We start from the raw sequence: 16,724 nt of genomic DNA, 5'->3' as shown, positions 1-16,724 counted from the left end.
CCCCCAGATCGGGGGGGGGAGGCTGAGGTTATCCTGCTACTGGGACGGGGGTCCCTGAGGTGCCTGGGGGGGGTGTCTGTCCTGGTCCTGGGGTGCTTGGTGCTGCACGTGGGGGGGTTCATGGCACCCCCGGGGTGTCCCGCTGCCAGCCCGGTGGGTTCCTCGGTGATGGGGGTCCCACACTGAGGGGGTGCAGTAGGGACTGGGTGCTCCTGATGTCCCATCCCGGGGTGCGCTGGGGAGGGGGATGGGGGGCCTCATCCCACCGTCCCTGCCCTGGCTCCTCTCCTTCCTGCAGCCTGCCATCACCCCTGCATCCCCCCTGCATCCCCCCTGCATCCCCCCTCCACCCCCCCCCATGTCCCCTCCATCCCCCCTCCATCTCCCCTCCATCCCCCTCCATCCCCCTCCATCCCTCCTCCCTCCCTCACCGCTCCTCTGGTCGGTCCCTCTGTCCATCCCTCTCTCCTCAGGCCCTCCTGGCCCTCCCTCACTCCTCCTTCAATCCCTCCTTCCCCATTTCGGGGAGCTCGGGGGGGGGGGGGGCGACCCGCCTCAGCTCGGTCTCCCCATGCCCTCCTCGGGGGTCTCCGGCCTGGGGGACACCTCGGGGCTGGCTCCGACCGCTGCCCTTCCCCACCTCATCTGGCTCCCAGCTGCGGGCTGGGTCCCTTCCCTGCTGCTGCTGATGTGGCAGCCAGCTCGGCTCCGTGTCCCCGTGTCCCCAGTGCCACGGCCACCCCGCCCGTGGGGCTGCACTTCCCGCGGCTGCTCCCCGGTTGGGGCTGCTGTTTCCCCGGTCCTGCCCCCCGGACCCTCTCCCCATCCCTCCCCTCCCCGGATCCAGCCCCCCCCTTCCGCGGTCCGGGGGTCTCGGCCGTGGCCGTTGCTGAGCCCTGGCTTCGCGTGGGGAGGGGGCTTGGGGTGCCCCCGCAGTGGTTTCGGCTCTGGCTGGTGTGGGGACGGGGGGGCAGCTTGGGAGGGGGGGATGCTGGGGCTGCGGGGTGCCGGGGGGGATGTTGGGGGATGCTGGGGCTGTGGGGTGCTGGGGGAACGCTGGGGGATGCTGAGGAGATGTTGGGGGATGCTGGGACTGCAGGGTGCCGGGGGATGCTGGGGGATGTTGGGGGTGCTGGGAGGGGATGCTGGGGGGTGCTGGGGCTGGGGGATGCTGGGAGGGGATGCTGTGGGGGGATGTTGGGGGGATGCCGGGGCCGGGGGATACCGGGGGGCTGCCAGGGCCAGGGGATGCCGTGTTCACGCCCAGGGGTCCCGTGGGACATTTTGGTGACGGAGGGACCTGGTGCCGGAGCTGGCAGGGGAGCCCTGAGCCCTGCGGTGGGGGGGGAATCGCCCACCTCCCTGCTGGGCAGGGAAGGATTTTGGGGCCCTTGCCAGGCTGCGTCCCCCCACTTCCCAAGGGACAGGCGTTTCCCTTTGGCGCCAGAAAGGGCCACGTGTCCGTGTCCCCGGCCGTGGGATCTGGAGCAGCGCCTGGGGCCACCCGGGGGGGTCCTGTCCCCCCAGCAGCCCTGCTCCCCCCCAAAACCAGCTGCAGCGGGGCCAGGCAGGTGTTGGCTCTGGGGGGGGACCCAGCTGTGGCACCCCCGGGGCTGGTGGGGCAGCAGGAGATGGAGCCTGGGGGAAGGCGAAGGGCTGGGGTGGAGGAGGAGGAGGAGGAGGAGGAGGAAGAGAGGCCCAGAGCAAAGGTGGAGCCAGGGAAGGAGCGAGGATGGGACAGGAAGGAGGGATGGGGACGGAGGCTGGAGGGCGGTGGGGGGCTCTGTCCCCCCAGGTCCCCGTCCCCTCCCCGGCCCCGAGAAAGTCCTGACCGGGCCGGCTGGCGGGTGGGTGCCTGGCTCCCCGCCACCCTCCAGCAGCACCGCGGCCGGGGCTCCGTGGGGTGCGGGTACCCCCTGTCCTGCCCACAGCCCCTTCAGGGAGCGGCTGGGTGGGCGCTCATGGGGGGGTGCAGACGCGTGTGCACGGTACATGCGTGTGCTTGTGCACAGTAGCGGGGTGTGCGTGCACACGGTGGGGGGGTGCAGCGCTTGTGCCGGGGGTGCGATGTGTGTGTGTGTGCGATGTGTGTGTGTGTGCAGTGTGTGTGTGCACAGCAGCATGTGCGGTGCACACTCGGCGTGTGGGGAATGGGCCCAGGGGATGCTTGGGGTGGCACATGGGGTGCCCAGGGTGGCACAGGGGTTGCTTGGGATGGCACAGGGGGTGCTCAGGGTGGCTCCCGGGGTGTACGAGGTGGCACAGGAGATGCTCAGGGTGGCTCCCGGGGTGTACGAGGTGGCACAGGGGGTGCTCAGTGTTGCACATGGGGTGCCCAGGGTGGCACAGGGGAAGCCCGGGGGGGGCACAGGGGATGCCTGGCCTTGCAACCCCTCTGGCCGTGCCCTGCTGCCGTGCCAGAGCTGTGTCCCGGGGCTGAGGTGAGGGTGAGGAGCCGGTGGCGAGGCCGAAGGAGCGGGACCGGCTTGTAGGTGTGAAGAGCCGCCGAGCCGCCGGCTCAGGGCCATAAGCTTCCCAAAGCCGATCAGCGCCTTGAGCCCTGTGCCGGGGCGGCTGCCGGCAGCGGTGCCGTGGGCTGTGTCCGGGGGGCTGCCCCACGCCGTGCCCCCCGGCACGGAGGCGGTTGGCGGCAAGCGGGTGAGTTGCCCAAGGGCAGGCGGGGAGGTGGTGGTGTGGGGGATGCTGGGGGGGCAACAAGGGGACGGCGTGGGGCTGACCCACGGCTCTGGGGGAGAAGGGGGGCTTGGAGATGTGGGGGGCTGGGGGTGACGGGGCCGTGGGGTGCTGAGGCGCTGCCATAAGCAGGATCATCCCCCTAAGGGGTTTATGGCTGCCCGGGGCACGGGGGCTTCGGTGCACAGGCCGTGGGGTGGCTCTGGCGGCATAATTGGCTCAAGGGCTTAACGAAGGATTTGCCGCCATGCGTCCTCCCGTGCCCCCGCTGGGTCCCAAATCGGGGACCCCCCAAAATCAGCCTCCTGCTGAGGCAGAGCCCCCCCAGCCAGTCAACACCCCCCCCCCCCGCCATGCTCCAGCCCTCCCAGCTGCGCTGAGTTTGCCAGGTCTCTGTCACGGGGTCCTTCAGCCCCTCGGGGCCGGCACAGCCAGGGCCGTGGGCACCTGCGCCCCGTGCCCACCCCAGGGCCAGGGCGCTGGGTGTGCACCCACCCCTGGGGATGAGAGGGTGCCCGGAGCTTTTTTTGGGCTCCTAATTACACGCCAGCTGCGGGCAGGGTAGAATTAAATCCAGGCTGGAGGCAGAAATAGCCGTGAAGCCAGGTGGGTGCCGGCGGCCAAACCCGGCCGGACACGCGGGCACCAAAGCAGGGGGGTGCACACGTACACACACATGCACACACACATGCACACACGCATGCACACACACATGCACACGCATGCGCATGCATCCCCCGGCACACGCGGCCCCCCCGGCCCCGTCGATGTCTCCCCGTGCCCACAGGGACCGGGGTGCCAGCCCTGTGCCCGCTGCCAAGGCTGCCCTGGTGCCACCGGCTCCGGCGGGCACAGCCCTGCCCTGGCAGCAGGGACAAGCGTCGTCCCCAGCCGCTGTCCCCAAATGACCCCGTCTCGCCGCTGCCCATTTCCCAGCCCAGGATGGCGAGGAGGGGCAGGGGCACGGGGCAGCCGGGCACCGGTGCCACCTGGGCACAGTCATGCCAGGGTGGGACACGCCGCCATCCCCGCCAAATCCCCGCCGTGCCACGAGGCGGGAGGAGCGGGGTGGACACCGGGCTCCCTGCTCGCCTCCCGCGCTCCCCCGGCTCGCTTTTGGTTGACTTGGCGGAGCTGCCAGCGCTCGCAGACACGCGGTTGCGTAAGCGGCTCTGCCGAGGGCCCCCCGAAAACATGAGAACCGGCTCCGGCTGTGGCGGGAGCCTCCCGGCAGGGCACGGCCGAGGCCCTGCTCGCTGCGGCCGGTGGTGGGCACAACCGGCGTGCCTCAGTTTCCCCCGCAGGATGGGGGGCTAGGGGACCGAGACGTTGGCGTGCACGTGGAAGCGCCCAGCCGCGTGTCCCTGTCCCCTCCCTGGGAACGCTCACACGATCGGGCGTGCGCGCGCGCTGCGCACACAAGCGCACACGAGCATGCACAAGTGTGCACAAGAGCACACAAGCCGCACGTGTGCCTGAGCTCCCCAAAATGGACCCGGCTGCTGCTCCCCGGGGACAGGGACACTGCAGAGGGGACCGTGTGTGCCTCCGTCCCTATCCCTGCACCCCGTCCAGGCCACTGTCACCCCGACCCCCTCCCCGCCCCCCGGCTGGCCCCGCGCCCCCCCTTCCCCACCGCGGCCCCTCTCCCCTCCCTTGGCCCAGCCTTTTCCCTTCCAGCTCTGCTGTTTGAAGCTATTTTTTCCACAGCTCCTGCCAAGAGCCGCTAATGAGAAACAAACGGGCTCCTCCGACCACTGCTGCTCCCAGCCCACACACCTCCGGCTGCCCGTCGGACGGGGCCGGGGCTCCGTGCTCCCATGGCACTGCTGTCCTGCCCGCCCGGCACCATCCCTGGGCGTCTCCATCCTGCCCATGTGCCACCGTCCTTGGGCATTTCCATCCTTCCCAGCCGGGACCATCCCAGGGCATCTCCATCCTTCCCATCCAGCCACCATCCCTGGGCATCTCCATGCTGCCCAGCTGGCACCATCCCTGGGCGTCTCCGTCCTGCCCAGGTACTGCTGTCCCCGGGCATCTCCGTTGTGTCCAGCCACCATCCCTGGGCATCTCCGTCCTGCCCACGTGCCACCATCCCTGGGCATCTTCATCCTGCTCATCCAGCATCATCCCTGGGCATCTCCGTCCTGCCCACGTGCCACCATCCCTGGGCATCTCCATGCCACCGCAGCGCAGAGACGGGGCCAAGGAAGGGTCCCACCAGCCCCCAAGCACCGCGCGTCCCCACAGCAGCCTCCTCCGCTGCGTCCGTCCCCGTGGGGATGCGGCCGCGGCCGGGGCTGGGCGCAGGATCGGGCCGGGCGCAGGAGCGATGCGGGAGGCGGGTGAGCGGGAGGGAGCGAGGCGCGAGGGAGTCCCGAGCTGTCCCCCCCGCCGGGTCCCCCGGCCCCCCCGGCCACCGCGGGCTCAGCCGGGGCCGCAGCCAAGCCCGTGCTGTTCCAGTTGGCCCGGGCCCGGCCCTGAGTTATCTGCAGCTCCGCGGCGGGTCACATTTTCCACTGAGCCATGTTTGTGTTTGAAAGGCGGCTGGGAGGAGGGGAGGAGAGGACGGAGCGCGGGAGAAGGGCAGAGACCCCCTCGGATTCGCACCGTGGGGAGGGCGACGGTGGGGGGAAGGTGCCTTTAGGGAGGAGGGGATGGAAGCAGGATTCACACCCAGGGAGGGAGCGTTGTCCAGGGACGGGAGCAGCAACAGGAGGTGGGATCGGTACGAGGGGATGGGAGCGTGGCTCAGGATGGGAGCATCACCTGGAGATGGGAGCGGTACCCAGGGATGGGGACGTTCCCCGGGGATGGGAGCGTGACCTGGGATGGGAGGACAATTTGGGTGTGGGAGAATTGCTCAGGGATGGGAGCAGGACCCAGGGATGCGAGAGGTACCCAAGGATGTGAGAGGTACCCAGGGATCGAGCAGTACCCGCTGATGGGAGCATCACACAGAGACGGCGCAGGCGTCGTGCGAGCCGAACCCTTCCGCTCCCCTCCGGCGCAGCCTTGAGGCTCCCAGGGCGGTGATGGCCAAGCCAGCCCGGCAGCGGGTGGCTCCCCTCGAAGCCCAGTCCTCATCCTCAAGCTCTCCAGAACCCCGAGAAGGCGAATGCCCCCATTTGGGGCTCACCTCACAGCCAGGGCTGCGGGGCCGGGACGGTTCCTCGAGCGAGCGAGCGGCGGCCAGGCGCGGGCTCGGCTGGCGCATGCTGTGCGCGCCGGAGGGGACGTCACCGGGGCCGGATCCTCACCCTGCTTCCTCGAAGGAGCCGGCTGCTGCCTGCCAGGGTGACGCTGGCGGCTCGGGGCTGACCTGGTTTCTCTCCTCCAGCCCTTTCTCGCTCCGGCATCCCTCCGGCCCAGCCTGGCCCTGGTGCAGAGCAAGCGCTGAGCGCGCCGACGGCTTCCTGTGGGGGCGGAGGAATTTGGCACCTAGCCGGCGGGGCTGGGAGCCGGACACCGCGCACCGCCTGGCAGCGTGGCCCACCCAGCACTGCCAGCCCCGAGCACCGGCCGTGGGGAGATCCGTCACTCCGGCCGAGGACGGGTCCTGGGGTCGAGTCCCCCCATGGCGATGGGGACGTCGGAGCGGGGACGGAGGTGGCGAGGGGTGGCCCATGTGGGGCTCGCTGCGTGTGCAGCCTCAAGCGTGCAGGCGCATGACACAGGCATGTGAATCCGGCTGGTGCTGCCTGGCACACGCATGTGCACGAGCTGGGGTTGCACACACAGCGGTTGCACGCACAGGGTTTGCACACGCAGGGATTGCCCACGCAGGGATTGCATGCGCAGGGGTTGCACGCGCAGAGGTTGTACACAGGGATTGCGTGCACAGGGGTTGCACGCACAGGGGTTGCGTGCACAGGGGTTGCACGCACAGGGGTTGCACGCACAGGGTTGCATACACAGGGTTGCACGCACAGGGTTTGCGCGCACAGGGTTTGCGCGCACAGGGATTGCATGCACAGGGTTTGCATAACAGAGGGTTGCACACACAGCAGTTGCATGCACAGGGTTTGCACGCACAGGGCTTGCACACACAGGGCTTGCACACACAGGGACTGCACATACAAACCCGCCGCCCCTCTCCGTCCCCTTCCTCCAGCCCCTGGAGGAGCTGGGAGCAAAATGTCCTGCTCAGCCGGGGGTCACGGACGCAGCCCCTCCCGCTCCCAGACTTGTGTCCCTTTGGGATGTCTCCGTGTCACCCAGGGAGTGCACTGAGGTGTTGGGGCCCTCGCTGTGACCCCGTGGCACTGGAGCATCCCAGGTGGGGGGGACGCGGACCCTTGTGTCCCCCCGCCGCTGCCTGGGGACCCCCAGGGAAGCCCCAGGGCTGTGGGAAACGCTTTGCTCTGCTCTCAGCTCAGATCCCGACGCAGCCCTGAGAGCAGGGAGGGGACAGTGTGGCACGGGGCCCGGCGGTGGCACGCCCAGTGACCAGGCGTCTCTGCCAGGCTCAAGACAGCCAGTGACAGCAGAGAACGGCAGCAGTGTCCCACCACACGCCATGACCCGCCACGGTCCCCAGGGAGATCTTGGACATAGCAGAGGCTCCAGCTGCCCCCGGGCTCTGGCTGGGAAGCGCTTGGGAGCGGAGACACCGCGTTTCCCGGTCTGACATGCTCCGTGACCTGTGGGAGACCGGGTTTGGGGCCAGGGGCCGGGGGGCGGTGGGCGCTCAAGCCCCTGTTAGACATCAGAGAATCCCTACCCGCTCCCCAGGAGCAGCCACATGGCAGTGAGGGCTGAGCGGCTGCGCTGGTGTGACCGGACTGTCCCCATCCCCATCCTCCCTGGCCTGGCTGGGCAGCCGGAGGAGGAACGCTCGGGGAGCTCAGCCCGGGCAAGCGCCCAGCCGGCTCCTGGCAGCTCCCCGGGGACGGGAGCCGGGGGCTGCTCCAGCTGGAAGCACCCCAGGGTGCTGCCGTGGGCAGGGCGATGGGGGCCCCGGGGGACGTGAGAGGGCGATGGAGAGGATGGACGGAGCGGCTGATGAAGGCACCGACGGAGGAGAGGGGACGGATGGAGCAGAGAGAAGGAGGGAGGAATGAGTGCGTGGGCATGGAGAGGGAGGGCGGGAGGGAGGGGAGGAGGGAGGGAGGGATGGATGGATGGATGGATGGGAGAAGGGACAGACGGCGGAGGACAGACAGGCGGCTGGAGTGGGGGACAGCTGGGTCATGGCCAAGGGGGACATTTAACGGCATGGCATCGACAGACCCTAAAACCAAAAAGCCACCCTGGGTTTCACCACAAAACCCTTTTATTCCCTCTCTGCCCCCGAGCTCCCTCCCTTCCGCAGGGCAGCACTAACTGCCCCCCGCCCCGCCTCGGGGATGTGCCCACGGGTGCCGAGGGCGGTGGTGTCCCCGGTGTCACCAAGGGTGTCCCCGCGGCAGGGCTTGCAGGGGCTGGCGTCCCCGGGCCGGTGCTCACGGGACACGCTCGCTCCCTGCCGTGCCCGTGGGCAGGGGTGGGGGACGCTCCTTAATCTCGCCCTGACCCACACAGGGGGGGCTGAGCAGCACCTGCGGAGCCGGGACCGGCTGCCCTGGCGCGTCCTGCCCCGCGGCCGGTGGCACCGTCCTGTGCCGGCACCGGGGACGGGCACAGCCTGGGCAGACGGAGCAGGGGAGCGGGCTCTGGGGTACAGCCCCAATGCTGCCCACGGTATGGCCCCAATGCTGCCTATGGTATAGCCCCAATGCTGCCCATGGTATGGCCCCAATGCTGCCTGTGGTATAGCCCCAATGCTGCCTGTGGTATAGCCCCAATGCTGCCCATGGTATGGCCCTGATGCTGCCTATGGTATAGCCACAATGCTGCCCACGGTATGGCCCCAATGCTGCCTGTGGTATGGCCCTGATGCTGCCTGTGGTATAGCCCCAATGCTGCCTATGGTATGGCCCCAATGCTGCCCATGGTATGGCCCCAATGCTGCCCATGGTATGGCTCTGATGCTGCCCATGGTATGGCCCTGATGCTGCCTATGGTATAGCCACAATGCTGCCCATGGTATGGCCCTGATGCTGCCTGTGGTATAGCCACAATGCTGCCTGTGGTACAGCCCCAATGCTGCCCACGGTATGGCCCCAATGCTGCCCATGGTATGGCCCCGATGCTGCCTGTGGTATGGCCCCAGTGCTGCCCACAGTATGGCCCCGATGCTGCCTATGGTATAGCCCCGATGCAGCCTATGGTATGGCCCCAATGCTGCCTATGGTATAGTCCCAATGCTGCCCACAGTACGGCCCCAATGCTGCCCACGGAGCGTCCAATGCTGCCCATGGCATGGCCCCAGTGCTGCCCAGTGTATATCCCCTACACTGCCCATGGTATAGCCCCTACACTGCCCATGGTATAGCCCCAGCGCTGCCCATGGCATGGCAGTGCACATGCCCGACTCTGCCCACGGTATGGTCCCAATGCTGCCCCTTGTACGGCCCCAATGCTGCCCATGGTATAGCCCCTACATTGGCCATGGTATAGCCCCTACACCGCCCATGGTGTAGCCCCTACACCGCCCATGGCATAGCCCCTACACTGCCCATGGCATAGCCCCTACACCGCCCATGGTATAGCCCCTACACCGCCCATGGTATAGCCCCTACATTGGCCATGGTATAGCCCCTACACCGCCCATGGTATAGCCCCAGCGCTGCCCATGGTATAGCCCCTACACCGCCCATGGTATAGCCCCTACACCGCCCATGGTATAGCCCCTACATTGGCCATGGTATAGCCCCTACACCGCCCATGGTATAGCCCCTACACTGCCCATGGCATAGCCCCTACACCGCCCATGGCATAGCCCCTACACCGCCCATGGTATAGCCCCTACACTGCCCATGGTATAGCCCCTACACCGCCCATGGTATAGCCCACACCGCCCATGGTATAGCCCCTACACTGCCCATGGTATAGCCCCTACACCGCCCATGGTATAGCCCCTACACTGCCCATGGTATAGCCCCTACACCACCCATGGTATAGCCCCTACACTGCCCATGGCATAGCCCCTACACCGCCCATGGCATAGCCCCTACACCGCCCATGGCATAGCCCCTACACCGCCCATGGTATAGCCCCTACACTGCCCATGGTATAGCCCCAGCTCTGCCCATGGTATAGCCCCTACACCGCCCATGGTATAGCCCCTACACTGCCCATGGCATAGCCCCTACACCGTCCATGGTATAGCCCCTACACCGCCCATGGTATAGCCCCCACACCACCCATGGTATAGCCCCCAGCTCTGCCCATGGCATAGCCCCCACACCGTCCATGGTATAGCCCCTACACCGCCCATGGTATAGCCCCTACACCACCCATGGTATAGCCCCTACACCGCCCATGGCATAGCCCCTACACCGCCCATGGTATAGCCCCTACACCGCCCATGGTATAGCCCCTACACTGCCCATGGCATAGCCCCTACACCACCCATGGTATAGCCCCTACATTGGCCATGGTATAGCCCCTACACTGCCCATGGCATAGCCCCAGCGCTCCCCTCGCTGTGTCCCCCAGGACTGCCCGTGGCACCGTGGGGCACGTCCCAGCCCTGTCCGTGGCACAGCGTGGCACAGCGTGGCACATCCCCAGCTCTGCCCAGGCTCCTGCCGGCACCTGGGGGCGATGCCCGGGCGGGTGGGCCCGGGGCTGCAGCCCCCCACGAGGCAGAGCGGGGTGAGGACCAGCCCGGCACAGCCCCTGGGCCCCCCCTCCGCCTGCCGACGTGGAGGCTGTGCCGGAGACGTGTCAGCGGTGGGGTGGGAGCCAAGGGCATCGCCTGCGCCTGCCCCCAGTTTTTTGGGGGGGGTGAAGGCTGTCAGCAGCCGCCCCGCCAAGGGAGGAGGCACCGGCCGACCAGGGCCAGAGGAATGTGCCGGGCACCGGAGCCGCTTGCCGGATCCCTGCCGGCCGGCGTCCATCGTCCCCATCCCTGTCCCCGTGTGGGGACGTGTCTGCTTCCAATTAGGGCTCGTGGTACGGGGCCATGCTGGGTGGACTGGGGGGGCTGGAGTGGGGGGACCCCCCTGCACCCCACTGCTGCCTCTCCTGGGGGGTCTGTGTGGGCACCATGGGGGGATCCCGGTGCCGGGCACAGCCCGTGACATGGCATCGGATCGGGGACACCGTGGGCTCCATGACAGCCCCTCTCGCCCCGCCGTGCCTCAGTTTCCCCTCCCAGGCGGGTGCACACGTGTGCAGGGGCAGGGACGGGACAAGCCCGGCAGTGGGGGTTGGGGGGGGGGGGGAAGGACTTATTTTACTTTTTTTGGCTTTGCCCCAATTTCATCCCTTTGAAATCCTTCTGTTGAGTGGCCCCGCCCCCCCACATAGACCACGCCCACACAGCCCGGCCACGCCCCTTCCCCATCCCATCCCCCCCCCCAGCCCCCCCTCTATATTTCCCCCCTGGCCGGGTCCTGCTGCCAAAGCGGCGGGGCTCGGCCCCTGCGGCTGGGGACGGGACGTGGCGGGGATGGACGGGGGGACCCCGCGGGGATGGGGGACCCCGTGGGGGTAGGGGGACCCCGTGGGGATGGGGGACATGGAAGGGATGGGGGGGGACACGCCATGGGGAGCAGCAGGCTGCGAGGGAAGAGTTAACACCCCCCTCCCTCCTCGCCTCCCCCCCCCCCTCCCCGTCCGTGCTGGTCCCCCGGGCAGGGAACTGGGATGAACTGGGGGGAGCGGGGAGGAAGGTGCTGACGTGGGGCTGGGAAGTGGCTGGGGAGGAGGAGGAGGAGGAGGAGGAGGAGGAGGAGGAGGAAGAGCTGAGGCTGGGCTGGAGCATCGCTGCTGCTTGGGCCCAGCTCCAGCTGGAGGCACCCCTTGTCGGGGGCGGCGGAGCTGGAGGGGCCGGGCTGGGGGGGCCGGGCGGGGGGCACCGTCCCAGCTCCCCCTGCCAGGCCCCCGCTGAGCCCTGCCTTCCTCTGGGGTGGACGGATCCTGCCCTGCAGCTGGGCCAGGCCTCCCACCCCCCAGAACCTCCCAGCCCTGCGGACTCCGGGACCCCCAGCTTTGGGGAGCCCCCTTCCCCAGGGGCCCAGCACCCCCAGCACCTCCCTGGAGAGGGGGGTGCCCATGGCTGGGGCTGGGTGGGGAGTAGAGGGTTGGGGGACCCCCTGGGCTGTGGGACCTCAGAGCATTGGTGTCCTCACACCTCCTGGGGGACATCCGCCACATCCACACCCTGCCTGCCTGGCCTCCAGCCGTCTGTCCGTCCTTCCATCCATCCACCCACCCGCTCCACCTCCCGCCTGTACAGCTGGAGGACCCCGGCCCCCACATCTAAAGGGAACCACTCCTAATGAGATAAACCACCAAACCCCACCCCCAACAACCCCACCCCCAGCCCAACCACCCAGCAACGTCACCCCAACCCAAATACCCCAACCACCAACCCCAACAACCTGAGTACCCCAACCCAGCAACCCCAACCCAACCTGACAGCCCCAACCACCGACTCAACAACCCACCAAGCCCAACCACCTGACTACCCCAGCTTGACAACCCCAACCCACCAAGCCCAACCACCAACACAACAACCCCAACCCAACCCCAACCCAACAACCCCAACCCAACCCCAACCACCAACCCACCAACTCCAACTACCAACACAACAACCCCAACCCAACACCAACCACCAACCTGGCAACCTCAACCCAACCCAACAACCCCAACCCAACCCCAACCAGCAACCCCAACCCAACAACCCCAACCCAACAACCCCAACCCAACATCAACCCAGCAACCTCAACCCAACCCCAACCCAACTCCAACCCAACCACCAACCCAACAACCCCAACCCCACCCCAACCACCAACCCAGCAACCCCAACCCAACAACCCCAACCCAACCCCATCCCAACCACCAACCCACCAACCCCACCCCAATCACCAACCCAACAACCCCAACCCAACAGCCCCAACCAGCTCCCAGCTCCTCACTGGGAGTGAGACCCCGGAACCGGCAGTGGGAGGGCTTGGTGCCGGATATACCCAATGTCCTTTGGAAACCAAGGACCTGTCACCCCTCTTGCTGGCACGGGAGACCCCGCAGCTCTGCCCCCCAAAAGCCATCAAACCTTCAGCCCCGTGAGTGCTGGGGCTCCCCCCCTCCCTCCTGGCGGCTCCTGGGGTTTGCAACCCCCCTCCCAAAAGATTTTGAGGTACGGCAGCCCCCAGGGTGCCCCCCACATGCCAGGGTCCCGTCAGCCGGGGGCAGCGGAGGGTGCGAGGCGGGTGCCGGCAGCCCCACGCCCCGGCCACGTGGCACCGGAGCCACCATCCCAGCCAGGCCCCGGGCACCCGCCCAGCCCACGGTGGATGAGGTCACTCGGAGGAGCCGCGCCGGGAGAAATCCCAGCCAGGCTCCGGTGCCGGCCGGCAGCGCGAGGAGCCCTCGCGTCCCCATCCCTGTCCCCAGCCCTGTCCCCAGCCCCGTCCCCAGCCCTGGGGAAATGAGTCCGGCAGCCCCTGGGGATGCTTTTCCTGGGGGTGCAGTGACAAGAGGGGTGGGGACCCGCTCCAAAGGGACCTGGGGGGCTGTGGGGAGGAGGGGTGCTGAGGGTCCTCCCGCATCCCTCCCAGTCCCACGGTCCAGCTGGGGTAGGGCTGGGGAGCACTGCCCCATCGCCGGGCTGCCCCGGGGGGGCGGGGGGCCACGAGTGGGAGCAGCAAATTCTTCAATGAAACTGAAAAGGAGAAAAAGGGGGGGGGGGAGGAAAAAAAAAAGAAAAAAATAGCGAGCAGGGAAGCGAACTGGCAACGGAAAATGTTCGGCGTGGAGCTCGGCCCTCAGAGTTTCCATCCCGGCTCTGCGAGCCCAGACGGCGGGGGCCCAGGCTGGGCTGCTGCTCCCTGCCCAGGAGACACCCCCCCAAGCTCCCCTGCCCCCCAAAAGCCCTGCCAGCCCCCGGGGGTTGCCCCCCTCCATCCCCAGCTCCGCTCCGGACCCCAGCCCTGGGATGTGGGGTGCAGATGGGGGGATGAGCCCCCCAGGAGGCACCCAGCCCTGGGATGTGGGGGTGCAGATGGGGGGATGAGCCCCCCAGGAGGCACCCAGCCCTGGGATGTGGGGGTGCAGATGGGGGGATGAGCCCCCCAGGAGGCACCCAGCCCTGGGATGTGGGGGTGCAGATGGGGGGATGAGCCCCTCAGGAGGCACCCAGCCCTGGGATGTGGGGGTGCAGATGGGGGGATGAGCCCCTCAGGAGGCACCCAGCCCTGGGATGTGGGGGTGCAGATGGGGGGATGAGCCCCCCAGGAGGCACCCAGCCCTGGGATGTGGGGGTGCAGATGGGGGGATGAGCCCCCCAGGAGGCACCCAGCCCTGGGATGTGGGGGTGCAGACAGAGTGGGATGAGCCCCCCAGGAGGCACCCAGCCCTGGGAGGGTGCAAAGCCGAAACCCCAATCCCCCTGGACCCATCCCAGGCGGAGGGACCACCGTGCTGCTGCGCAAGACCGGGGTTGTCACCTGCACGTCCCCCCCGTCAATCTGGGTGTCCCTGTGCCACCCCCATGGGGACACGAGCATCCTATTTTGGGACCCTCCCGGCAGCCGGTGCCCCCACCGAGGAGCGGCGTGGCGCTGGCAGCCCAAAGGCCAATTAAGAAATTGCCCTGCCGGCTTTGAGCGGCTGGAAATAGCCGGGGGAGTCGCTGCCCGTGATTACGGGGTTTTGCCCTGCCTGCCACAATTGAGGGTGCCGAGGGCCGGATGGCCACCAGGAATAGCCAGGGTGGTGCCGGGCTGCGGGCTGCGGCCAGGCCGGGGGAAACTGAGGCACCGAGTCCCCACCACGTCCCCGTGGGGGAATGAGAACGGAGATCGAGGTGTTTTGGGTTTGAGCGGGATGGGGTGATGGGGAAATACACCCCCCCCCCCCCAGGGGCTTTTCGGTGTGGGGGTGCTGGTGTGTGGGGGTCGCAGCCAGGTTTGGGGATGCCTGGGTCCGTCGGGAGTGTGGGGGGGTCCTGCAGTGGGGTGAAACTCCCCTCCGTGGGGTGAAACCCCCCTATGGGGTCACACACCTGTGTGTCACCACCTCGCAGGACACCAGCTGCCACCGTCCCCATCCTCGCCCAGACCACCACCCCGGGCGAAGCCGCCAAGCCGGGGGGGACCCAGGCATCCCCGGTGGGGACCGATGGGACCAGGGCTGGGTGCGGGATGGGGAGCGGGGTGGCTGGGGTTGGGGGGGGGGACACACACCGGTGCGGGGCCAGCTCCCGGGGCTGCCGAGTGGGGAGCGGGGAGGGGGGAGAAAAAAGGGAGTTAATCCGATCCATGTGTCTGCTCTGTCGAGGGGAGTTAACTCACACCAGATGCCGGCGTCTGCTCCAGCTCTTCTCGGCGCAGGCAAACAAACCCCAGCGCCCTCCTCCCCCCAGCCCCCGGCCCCATCGGCTCTGTTTTTCAGTAGGTCCTACCCAAAGGGGATAGGGGTGGCCGGGGGCTGGCTGCCCTCCCCTGTCCTCACCCCCCCACCCATGGGGCAACCCCTGCCCTGGATGCAGTCACTGACTTTTTGGGGCATCCACCAACTTTTTGGGGTGACCACCGAGTTTTTGGGGTGACCACTGAGTTTTTGGGGCAGCCGCCTCCGTTCCCGCCCCGCCAGCTGCAGGTCCGGTTGGCACCAGTGAAACCAGTCTGGGGTGTGCAGGAAAGGGTCTCGGAGACCCCCAAAGGATGGGGCTGGCAGGAGGCGGCTGCAGGTGACACCCCCCCTGTCCCAACGTCCCCAGGGAGCGGGACGGGCCCGGGCGGGTGCCACCACCCCGGGCAGGACCCAGCGTCCCGGGCATCCCCCATCCCGCACCCCGCACCCGCAGGAGCCGGCCCAGGCCTACGCTTGGCATCTCCCATTCCGCTTCCTAGGATCCTAATGACTTTTCCAGGCAGTTTTTTTATTTTTTTATTTTTTTTTAAATTCTTATTATTATTATTTTTTTTTTAAAGTGGGATTTCTTCCCTTTCCCCTCCCAGCCCCCAACCCCTGCACCAAACCCTCCTGCATTCCTGGGGCGGGCGGCCGGGGGCTGATGAGGTGGCATCGTCCCGTTCCCCCCCCTTTTTTTCCTCCCTCTCCATGCATATAAAAAAAAAAAAAAAAAAAAAACGATGACATTCTTTTCTTTTCTGTCATGCTGCAAAAATTAAAGACACATCTTCAGGCTGGAGCCCGGCCAGGGGTTTTCGAGTCGCCGAGGCATGATTGGAGGAGTCTTCGCCTGCAACGTGTCTCGGATGCATAGATACAGGGCTTGAAAGCCGGCCAGCTGCTCCCTGCGCGCGCACGCGTGTCCCCGTGTGCATGCGTGTGCGTGTGTGTGCAGCCCGCACAGATAACTCCTCCTGGGGTGTTTTTTTCTTTGCATTTAATTGCAGGCTGGAAAAAAAGACCTGGAGAGGTCACTGGTGCGAGGGTGGTTTTTTTTTTTTCTCTTTCGACGTGTCTCTTCCCCCCCACCCCCGCCAGCCCCGTTATTTCATTGTTAGAATGCATTGATTTTTTTTTTTTTCCCCTGGAAAGAAAAAAAAAAAAAAAAAGAAGTAATTTGGTGGGAGCTCCCGCTCGGATGTGTTTCCCTCTGCAACAAGCCCCAGTGCTCCCAGTGCTCCCAGTGTGCCGCTGTGCCTGCAAGCCCTCAGCATGGTGGGGGGCAAGCGGAGGCGTGAGGGCTGGACCCAGCTCTTTGCCCCCCCTCCAAGCAAGACCCCAGCCCCATTTTGCACCCCTTTCCCTAAAAATCACCCCTTAAAAGAGGGGGTGACCCCCCCCCGGGTGCCACATTGCCCTTGCTGGGCTCCTTCCCCGCTCCGTCCCTGAGCTCCAGGCGGCCGCCCCGGCCCTGGTAAATACGTATATTTTTTTGGCGTGTAATTACACCCTCCCCAAATTGCACGGTAGATTGTGGATTATTGTCAACGAGCTTTTGCTTTTTCCAACCAACGTGGCTCCTTCAAATGTGGAAACGGCCATGGAGGCGTGCCAGGGGG

The sequence above is a fragment of the Ciconia boyciana genome, chromosome 22 (genome assembly GCF_034638445.1).
Source record: "Ciconia boyciana chromosome 22, ASM3463844v1, whole genome shotgun sequence".
Lineage (NCBI taxonomy): Eukaryota > Metazoa > Chordata > Aves > Ciconiiformes > Ciconiidae > Ciconia > Ciconia boyciana.
This window is presented reverse-complemented; position numbering follows the sequence as displayed.